Source organism: Natrix helvetica (assembly GCF_964273705.1).
Source record: "Natrix helvetica genome assembly, chromosome: 9".
Taxonomy (NCBI): domain Eukaryota; kingdom Metazoa; phylum Chordata; class Lepidosauria; order Squamata; family Natricidae; genus Natrix; species Natrix helvetica.
In genome coordinates, this window is record NC_138560.1 from 25,724,106 (window position 1) to 25,725,103 (window position 998).

Consider the following 998-nt stretch of genomic DNA (forward strand, 5'->3'; position numbering starts at 1 on the left):
ACGCTAGTGAGGCAACCCTCGGAATATTGCATCCAAGTACAAAAAAGATGCTGAGACCCTAGCAAGAGTGAAGAAAAGAGCAACAAAGATAACCAGGGGTCTGGAGGTTAAATCATATGATGAACCTTTGAGGGAGGGAGGGATGTCTATCTATCCAAGAGAAGAATGGGGGGGACCTGATAACTGTTTTCCGGTACTTGAGGAACTGTCACAGGAAAGAGGAGGTCGATCTATTGTCCAAAGCACAAGAAGGCAGGAGAAGAAGTAATTGGGTAGAAACTTGTTAAAGAGAGGTCCAATCTAGAAGTAAGGAGAAACGTCTCGACACTGAGCACAATTAATGGATGGAACAGCTTGCCTCTCAGAGTTGTGGGTTCTCCCTCACTGGAGGCTTTCAGAAATAGACTGGACAACCCCTTGACCAGAATGGTATAAGTGCGCCAATTGCGACCCCTTTTGGACCGGGAGGACTTGCACACAGTCACTCACGCGCTGGTGACGTCTCGCCTGGACTACTGTAATGCTCTCTACATGGGGCTCCCCTTGAGGTGCACCCGGAGGCTGCAGTTGGTCCAGAATGCAGCCGCGCGGGTAATTATGGGGAGATCGAGGTTCTCCCATATAACACCGCTCCTGCGCGAGCTGCACTGGCTTCCTGTGGCCTACCGAGTGCGCTTCAAGGTGTTAGTTACCATCTTCAAAGCACTCCATGGCATAGGGCCTAGTTACCTGCGGGATCGTGTCCTGCCCCATACATCCCTGCGGCCCATTCGCTCACACAGAGAGGGTCTCCTCCGGGTGCCGTCCTCTAGAGATTGTCAGAGGGCGGTGCCCAGGAGTAGGTCCTTCTCTGTGGCGGGCCCTACCCTTTGGAACGACCTCCCCCCAGACATTAGAACAACAACCGATCTCCGCTCCTTCCGCAGTAAACTGAAGACCCACCTGTTTCGGCTAGCCGGCCTGGCATAATTCGACAACTTTTCCACCCCTAGGTCATT